At 43.5% G+C, this 9,021-nt stretch overlaps 1 protein-coding gene across 1 annotated transcript in view; it reads right to left on the bottom strand.

Annotated features, from left to right (window-relative positions):
• LOC103773496 (mitogen-activated protein kinase kinase kinase kinase 4-like) overlaps positions 1-9,021 on the bottom strand; it is a 92,200-nt gene that overhangs the window by 82,362 nt on the left and 817 nt on the right. The window lies entirely within an intron of this gene.

The following is a 9,021-nucleotide window of genomic DNA, read 5'->3' as shown; positions in this document are numbered from 1 at the left end:
TCAGCAGGATAGTACCTTTTGGGGGTATGCAGTACTAAAGACAAGCTATGAAATATTAAACATCCTGCTAAATTAAAATGTGTATTCAGATGAAGCAAATGAAATGCAATGTTTTGATGTTTGTGAAACAAAGTTTGGAAATGAAAGCCAAAGCATTTCTTAAAATTTTCCCACTAACATTTCTGTTGAACTCCACGTTTTTTCATTCCAATGAAACTTCTCCAACAGCATGTTGTTCAGCCAGTGGCTGCTAACCAATTCTCACAGATCACCTCCTTAAGGACACTAATTCCTCTTAGCCAGAATCCCAAGATGTTTTACAAAAACAAAGGCTGCCTCCATTTTAATATCTGCACTCTTAAGCAGAGCTCCATTTCCAGTGAATTCATGTGTTTTTGAGCAATGACAAGAGACAGAGGTAAGAAGAAAAGCCAGATCTCCTGAACCTCAGCTGCCCACGTCAACTGCGCTCTCAGCTTTATGAAAAAGCGTATTTCTTACCTGATGGTTCCACCTAAAAGCCCTGCCAGACAACATGCCACCAATTACATATTAGCCAACAACACTATTTGTGCAGTGCACTGAAAAGGTCACAGTGTGCTACAAAGCATGTCTTTAGGACTGTTCACTCCCCAAGGTCTCAGAAGTTATTAAAGTCTCATGTTTGCAAGGGGAGAAAGAAGGGGATGGGGAAGACAACCTTTGAAAAGGTGCTTCTAAAGCAAATCTTGAAAACCATTCAGGGATCTCACAAAGTCAGTAGGTTACAAGGGCAGGCTCATAATACACAAGGGCTTTAAAAAAGAAAAAAGTACACTACAAACAGCTGAAAAATAGTCTCTTCTTCACTTTTATTCCCAAGATTTGTATTCACAGACGTGCGCAGGCCAAGAAAATTACCACTGGCCAGCAGCCCGAGAAGAGCTGAATACTAGCCAGCAGAAGCACTATTTTATCACATTTATGGATTTTATGATTAGATTGGACATTACAGTTTAAAATTACTTACTGGAAATTTCATTATGACAGGACAAGGGGCTGACTTGCACCTACACCTACGGACCAAGCAAGCTGTTTGACCCCAACTGGCAATGAAAACTGACTTTTCCATCTCCCCACAGATGCCTTGGAAGAGCAGGATTAACGAACATCCCACCAGATTTTGCTGCTGTCCATCCAGGCAGCTGCAGAAGAGCTGGGCTACCACCGGACCCAGCTTTAAAGCCAGCAGGAAGATCATGGCTAGGCCAAACGCTGCTTTCCTCCAGAGCTGCATTGTCCCCAGGGAACTCACAGCAACACTGTCACAGTCCAGTGTGAGCCCACGTGGCACTGCGAGGCCCCAGGAGAGGTGCTCTCTGGAGGAGCTTTTCCCAGCAGCAAGCACAAGGACCATGTTGTTAGTGGCACCAGTTCTGCTGCCAGCTACCTTGGCTGGTTGTCCCAAGCCCCTTCTTCCCCCGTGCCCCGCACGGCGCTGGCCTCTCCTACTTGTGGGGCGACCTGAAAAGGCTGGAAGAGGAGCTGTGGCAATCATCCATGGCACCCAGCCCTGCCAGGGTCAGGCTGTGGGAACATCCCCTGTGTTTCCATGCTTCCCACCCCCAGTGCCCGACTTGGCAGCCTTCTGCACAACCTTCAGACAGGCATAAATCAGCACGGGCTTTGCAGGACATCAAATTACCAGGCTCAGGCCTTCATCTGAATAACAAAACCCGTTCTCTAATGCTATTTATTGCTGTTTGCTCCAGAAAAGCAACACAACAAAGGGCTTCTACTGCCATGCAAAGTGCTGGTCACTTGAATGCCTGCCTTCACAAGGGAATGATTCTGGAGGCTGCTGAGCAGTCAGAAGTGTTGAAATCAACCTCACTAGTGAGGCGCTTGAAGTGTAGCAAAGTGCTTGAGTGGGGAATTAAGAGCTTGAACTAATTCCTGGTCATATTATCACCAGTGCATTTTTAGCATGTTCTCTTACCTTCAAAATAGCATCTCCCAGTGCCAACATCTGAAGCGTTACGCAACGTGAGCTCAAAATGCCACGTTTAGGATGAAAATGCATTGCAATCCCCCATATGGGAGATTCAGGCCCTAAACACAAAGGAGCTGGAAGTGGCAGCCCTGACAACAAATTATCTGCAAGGATTTTACTACTCTCTAAAGGCTGGTATGGCACATCTAATTATTGTACATTGCTCTGCTCTCTCAAAGAGCCTTTATTGTATAGAAGCACTCCACAGCTGAGAGGTTTTTTCACATCCTTACTCTTCTATTTTTGATCAACTAGTCCCACACTTAAGAATCTTAATTGAATTCCTCTGAAATATTCACTAACTAGAACCAGGACTTTGCAATTCGCTAATTAACTTTGCATGTATGATCCATTATTTTAAACTCCACTGCTGAATACAGTTTTGCATTGCCCTGCAAATAAGCAGGAAGACAAGATTAAAAAAAAACCTAAGGAAAAAAAAAAAAAAAAACAACAACAGAGAATAAAACCAAAATACCCCACACACACTATGGAAAAATTGCTCCTGGCTCTGACAATTAAATGCACACATCACACTACCTAATTTATATCTATATATTTTAAATAAAAGTTATTCCCTCTACTTTGTTTTAGATTTTCCCAGTCACTCACTCACAGTCTAGTAGGCTGGACTGACAGTAGGTATGTTCAGTCTGCCAAGACTCACATCCTGTACTCAAATCAAGACTGGAAAAAGAGTTCCAGGAACATATGGTCCCACCTTCTGTTGAAAAGAGGGCCCTGAGATAGGTTACCCAAGACAATGTCAAACAGCGTTGGTTGCTTCCAGCAAGGGTGACTCTACCACCCCCTGGGAGACTTATTCCAATGTTGACTTGTTCTCATGGCAAAAAATTCTTTTCTTACATCCAGATGGAATTCCCCTGAGCAACCTGCACCTAGTTCATCTTGTCCTGTGCATCCCTGCATTTGCATCTTCCATACAAACCATCATTAGCAGGACTAGGGAAGTGATTACCCCCCTGGACTTGGCACTGGTGAGGCCACACCTCGAGTACTGGGTTCAGTTTTAGACTCCTCTCTACAAGAATGACACTGAGGTGCTGGAGTGTGTCCAAAGAAGGGCAAAAAAAGCTGGTGACGGGTGCTGAGCACAAGCCCAGGAGCAGCTGAGGGAACCAGGATTTTTTTAGCCTAGAGCAAAGGAGGCTCAGAGGAGACATCATTGCTCCCTACAACTACCTGAAGGAGGTTGTGGAGAGGTGGGGGTCATTCTGTTCGCCCAGGTAACAAGTGATAGAACAAGAGGAAATGGCCTCAGGTAATGCCAGGGGAGATTTCAGGCTGGTTATTAGGAAAAATTTCTCCCCCAAAAGGGTTGTCAAGCCCTGGACCAGGCTGCCCAGAGAACTGGTGGAGGCACAATCCCTGGAGTGTTTTAAAGGATGTGTAGATGTGGTGCTGAGGGTTTAGTGGTGACCTGGCAGTGCTGGGTTAATAGTTGGACTTGATGACCTTAAAGGTCTCTTTCAGCCAAAACAATTCTATGATTCTGTGATTGAAGCACTTGAAGACTGTGATGGGATTTCTCTCAGCCTTCTCTTCCCTAGGTTGAAAAAAAAAAATCCACTTCTTTCAGCCTTTCTGTCTCCACGAATGAAGTTCAACCCTCTAAATGTTTTGGTCCAGTTTCCCAATATCTCTCTGGAACTGGGGGAGGCAAGATGGGACAGAGTATCCCAGATGTGACCTAACAAGAGCAGGAGAAGTAATCACATCCCCTGATGTGCTTGCTAACACTCAGTGATGCAGCCTAAGACACAGTTTGCCCTTGCTGCAGCAAGAGTGTGCTGCCAGCTCCATACCCCTTCCAATGAAGTGGGAAAAGAAACAACAGGGTGGTGTGGAAGCTTTAAGAAAAGCATGCAGACATGTTCCAGAGAGTGTTTACAAGTTGCAGGCAACTGAAAGGACATGTCTAGTATGTGAACTTCACAGCTGATAGTAAAACTCAGAGGCATGAAGCAGTTAAACAGTGAAACACCAAACCATGCCTCTCTACTGTATTCATGGTGTTACAGCCACACACACGAAGCTTTTGAGGCAGCCCCTTCAGAAGCACCACAGCAGCTCTGACCTTATTACTAAGGCAACAGCATATATTAAACTCAGACTTATTTCTGAAAGAGATCCCTGTTGCCAGGATTAGCAGACAATCTCCATTATTTGTTCGCACTAGATGAACAAGGATCTACACGATGAGTTGTTGACTCCATCCAGCACAGTGCAGCAATACTTCTTTATACACTGCTGCCTACAATAATTAACCAGTTTTTCATGTGGACAAGATCATCAACTATGCTACTAAAAACCCAAATAAAGAAAATTAATAGACAAACAAGCACTTCTATCAACTGCGAGTGAAACAAAAAGTAGCATTTTGCCGTTTCTATAAAGAACAACTGATTTCCCTACTTGACTCATCAAAATCTCAGTGCCTTGAACGCCAGGATCGACTTGAAAACTGTAACTGACCACAAATAATAACAGAATACCACAAAACGTGACATTTTTAACGTCTGTTTGTGGCAGTTGGGAGACACTGAAATCACATTTCAGCCTTGAGACACAGTCTTCAGAAGGTGGCTGCTTCTGACCCACCCCCGGAGAGCGTGAAGTTTTCATCTTATACAAGTTCACTTTCTGGATTGCACTGAACGTACCTGTAATGCTTCTTATGTTTAACCTTCCAGTAACTGCCCGAGGTGCTGCCACCAATTAAGGTTTTCAGTACAGTCCACAGACTTTAACACTTCGTAACTTAGCATGGTCTTGTGATTCTTTCCACACAGTACCACGTCTCAGAAACACCCTTTTGCTTTCCCCTGTCCCTCCCAAACTGGTCTCAAATACTTCAGCCAGCTATTCAATGGAATGAGTTATGAAGAACTTAGCACTTTCAAATTGTTTAAGATAAACTGAAAATTCATACTTAGGCTTCACTACACTCCTGCCACTGTACAGCAGCAGTAGAGTAACTCATGTCAAAAACTGAAGAATGATTCAATGCGAAGAAGCAGCTGTACTTTAAAAAAGCAACAAATAAAACCCCCAAACACTTCCTTACTCAGAGTTGCTTCTTTTTTGTATCTAGATTTTTATGTGACTACACAGAAATAAAAATATTAGCTGTACAGAGCTGCTACAGGAAGGCAGTGTTGCTCCCACCCTCTGCTAAGCCTCAGGAAGAGCAAGAGCACTGCTTCATCTTCATCAGCTGCATTACTGGGAAGCCACTGCTTCCCTTTTGATTCTCATCATCTCAAACCAGAGCACCTCTCTCAAGTTCCCTGTGCCCTCAGACTCCATTAAAGATACAACTATTCTGCATACACAGAAGCTGCAAATCTGTTGATGGCTTATCATCAACCTGCAAGATCATACTCCAAGAAACATCAGCCCCCCAGAACCCACCAAAGATGCTGACCTCTCATTCCCTAGGCCACTCAAAAATGCTGACTCCAGGAAAAAACCAATCCACGTTATTTAAGCCAAAGGAAGTCAAAAGCCCAGTCAGGTGCCTCTTGCTGTCAGAAAACAAGCAGATTGCACAGACGCTGCTGGTGGCCTCATTTGGCCTGTGAAAACATTTTTAGAAGGATGAGGACTCTGAGAGCACAGCTGAATGACTAAGATTAGGAGCAATTCCTCTTTATCTTGATAACTAAAACCCAAAGCAGCTATAAACTTAATAGTCCCATAGTCTATTCAAGAGCTCAAGAGCAACTGTCTGGCCCAAAAACTTTAAAATCGGCACCCGCTCCAGTTGCTCCATGCCTCCCTTTGCCCATTCACCCAGCAGAGAAACGACCCTGCACTGAAAATTAAAAGACAGAAAATGCATTAATAGGCTCCTACTGAAGACACATCACTGAATGAATGCAAAACTAACAGCTGAAGTTTTCACAATTAAAAAAAAAAAAAAAAAATTACCTCCCCTAACTTAATTGTTTAGTCATTAAATACAGAAGCACAAAGCAACATACCACTCTTCTAGATCAAGGGGGATGCACAATCACTGTCCAGCTCTTCACAGCAACAGTCCAGCCATGGAAGGAAAACCAGACATCCATACAATTCAACTTCTGGAAGCAGTGGGAGCAGGCAAAGAATTATTCAAATCACAACAGTCAGGTTTTGACAGCCATACTGCGTTTTCAGGACGCAGCCTCAAGCGCACCAAGAGCAGTCCACACAGGCACAGCTTCACAGTGCTCTCAAACCCACCACCTTTCACCACACACCATCTCACAACAACGAAGCAGTGACTAGCAAATAAAAAGAAGACGGTGGCTATAGTCTCCTAGATAATTTTCTGCAGTTTTGCTGCCATCCCAAACAACACCTGATTCAAGCTCCCCCAGGCAGCCTGCAAGAGGGGGTTCCAAGGCATCATGGCTGCAGCCCAAGGAGAAAGCAAAACCCAAGAACTTCTGAGTGACATCTTCAGCAATCTTACTTTCTCTCCAATGACACCAACATGATGCAAAACATTGTTCTGCCCTGTCTGAAGGTCTTCATGATCAGCAGCTCTAAAAAACCCACCAAAACATTGGCCCACATACTTTGGAAAGCAACCCCACGTTCCCCACACAGCCTGTAGTCCCTGGCCTTGAAGGTTTGTAGAAAGATGGACAGCCCTTGCAAAAAGCAGCTCAGGAACTTCTCTTTCCCACGTGCACCCAACAGAGATGGTGCAGAGACTGGACACAATCTGATCTGTGGCACTTCAAAGTTCAGGAAACAAAGGCATGAAGGAGTAAATGCTTCTCCAACCACCAGCAAATGCAGTACTTCCAACTGCCTTCAGAGAAAGAACCCTGCTACAACCTCCCACAACGTTACTCAGAATCACCTATTACATAGTACTGTCCTTCAGATTCCAGCTCCTGGGAGCCAGCAATTAACTGACAAACTCATCTGTCCTTTCAAGAGAGAAAAAAGCCTAAGTCTTATGACTTCTGGGGACCATCTGATTTTTTTTAATATCTAATTCATACTTTCCAAAAGGCTGAAGTTGCCAGTACTGGCATATTTACCTCCTGCTAATTCATAAGTTGTCAAAAATTCTGCTAGCTTTTAGTCAGTTATTATATGCAAATCCCAACTTTATAACATTTCTAGACAGCTTTAGCATTATCATGGGTACAATTTATACCTCTTCCATTTCATTTAAAAAGACACTGAACTGGAACTGGTCTGGAATAATTCAGTATAAACAATACTCTCCTTCAATAAATCTGTTAAGCATTGTTTTCCAAATCTAATGATGGATCCTCTAAATTTTATTTTCATTTTTATGGAGCTGCATATATTAAAACATATAGCCTTATAAACCATCTTCACGGCCACCAAGCAATTTAGTAATCTTGGACATAGTTTATCTAGCCTGAAACAAGCTTCACTTTGATTATGTGCAAACTACTGTGTGTAGTTTCTGAATGCATGGAAGCTTCTGACACCTCTGGAGAATAAAAACGTGCTCTAATGACATGAGTATGTTTTGTGGATAACGAGATTACTTTATAACTTAAATATTTATGACTGCAAGTGTATACTAGAGAAACTACAAAATGATTCCGGCATTCCCTAATTCAATCCATCTAGCACTGCATAGATTGAAGGAGATATTACACCCCAGTTAAAAAGAACAGTGAATACCATAGGCTAACTTTTTATGGTCACTTCAGAGGCAGCTGTTCCACTGCAGCTGCCCTCCTCCAGAGAAAAGAGATATTTGCCCTGGTTCTAAGGCCTGCATCAGGGAGATACCACCTGAGTACCTTCTGCAGAGGTATTTCCAAATACACTGGAGCTTTGGACTGTGTGAAAACGTTTACAGCAGAGACCCAGCTGACTACCTGCAGCCTGGAGTACACACTTTGTATCTGTCCACCTCAGGTGCCATCACCTGTCTCCTCAGCTGCCCAGCTCACTGTCTAAGAGCAGCTCCATCCCCTAAGCAAGCCTCATCAGGACACCCTACACTCAGTCACCACATGGATTCATATGAACAAAGCCTCTGTTAGGGGTGTGCTTGCACAGAGCAAGGGTTACACACAGTCCATCATCTCTTCACTGCATGATGCATGTGCAGAAAGCTCCCCCTCAGCCTTGCAAGACCTTGCCTTGTCATTGTCACTGCCAATATTTCTTCTACATTTTGGTAATTAACATTCTAGTGAACCACACCACAGTTCAAAACATTTTCTTTTGCAGCAGAGAGGCAAACTCTGCTGCTGCTCCTTCCTGCTTCTGCCATGATTAAGCAGCTGATTCACTCTCAACATCCTTAAAAGATGACTAGATTGAACCTTTTTCTCTACCAATATAAAATAAATCCAGGCCTGAAAACCAAGGCAACTATTTCAGAGGCCACTTGGGTGCTCTAGAATCTTTTTACAGGTAGAAAACTCTGTGATTACACTGACAACAGCACCCCTGAAGTTCTCCTGGCTTCTAATCTGTCCCTGTGAAGCCCTGAACCTCTATTTTTAATGTAGTACTACTGACCTCAGTATCTGAATGACAATCTAAAAACAACACAGACTTAATCATGGCAACAAAATCATGTAAGAAAGATCTTGCTTCTGATATAGGAATAAATTTTAGAAATATATGGGAAAGCAGAAACTCCCAGAACCGCTTCTCTGGAAGATCTTCCAGAAATATGATGGAAGATGTTCTTTGAAAGAACATCTATAGGTTCAAAGGGAAACCAAAATACAATCACAGCAAATCTGCCACCAGAGGATGGACACCAAAATGTGACATGCATCCAATGCACTGGAATCAGAGAAAGATGAACAGTCCTGCAGTTCTACATCAGGGTCCCTCTCCTTCATTCTTCCTGCAACAGGGATCCATGCAGAAAGAGCATGCACCAATACAACTCATCTTGCAGGAGCTTGTCAGCAGGGAGATCTGAGGGAGAAGTAAGACCAGACAACTTCCTCCAGTGCCCTTAC

The sequence above is a fragment of the Merops nubicus genome, unplaced genomic scaffold, assembly GCF_000691845.1.
Source record: "Merops nubicus isolate BGI_N331 unplaced genomic scaffold, ASM69184v1 scaffold10465, whole genome shotgun sequence".
In the NCBI taxonomy this organism is placed as follows: domain Eukaryota; kingdom Metazoa; phylum Chordata; class Aves; order Coraciiformes; family Meropidae; genus Merops; species Merops nubicus.
Note: the sequence above shows the minus strand (reverse complement) of the source record. Positions and strands in the feature narration are given on the sequence as shown.